Source organism: Eurytemora carolleeae, unplaced genomic scaffold (assembly GCF_000591075.1).
Source record: "Eurytemora carolleeae unplaced genomic scaffold, Eaff_2.0 scaffold2096, whole genome shotgun sequence".
In the NCBI taxonomy this organism is placed as follows: domain Eukaryota; kingdom Metazoa; phylum Arthropoda; class Copepoda; order Calanoida; family Temoridae; genus Eurytemora; species Eurytemora carolleeae.
This window is the reverse complement of record NW_019402158.1, coordinates 11,828-12,510: the sequence shown is the minus strand read 5'-3', so window position 1 is coordinate 12,510 and position 683 is coordinate 11,828.

Here is a 683-nt window from a genome sequence, read left to right as displayed (position 1 = left end):
GGGGGGGGGGGGAGAATGATAAATGAACAAAAATAAAAAATATTTTGGAAAATAAATGATTTTTTGAGGCAAAGGGGGGGGGGAATATAAATCTGTAGATAATTAGCATAGTCTCAAATATCTCCCTAAAACTGGGCTAACTAGGACCTTTTTAGGTCCCCTGGGCGTCCCTTTGGAGCCTAAGCACTGAACCCGAATGACCCTAAAACGGGTAATTAAAGCCAAAATTTAACTTTAAATATTTAATTAGGACTTTTCAAGAATTGGGTCCAGAAAGAAATCATCGATTGATTGATTCATTCATTCAAAAATGATTGATTATATTTGAAAATGATGAATAATCTTTTTTAAACTTGATTTTCGACAGAGAAAATAGACGATTTAATAAAAAAATGTGGATAGAAAAAATTATTATTAAATCTATAAACTAAAAAGATCATAGTAGACAGAAATTTTTTAATTTTCGGATTAAATGAATAGATTGTTGAATAAAAGGATGAATGACTAGATGTATAGCTACAGAACGAATAAATGAATGAAAGGATAAATTAAAGGATAAATGATGAATGAAAGGATAAATGAATGAAAGGATAAATGATAAATGAAAGGATAAATGAAAGGATTAATGAAAGGATAAATGAAAGGATAAATGAAAGGATAAATGAAAGGATAAATGAAAGGAT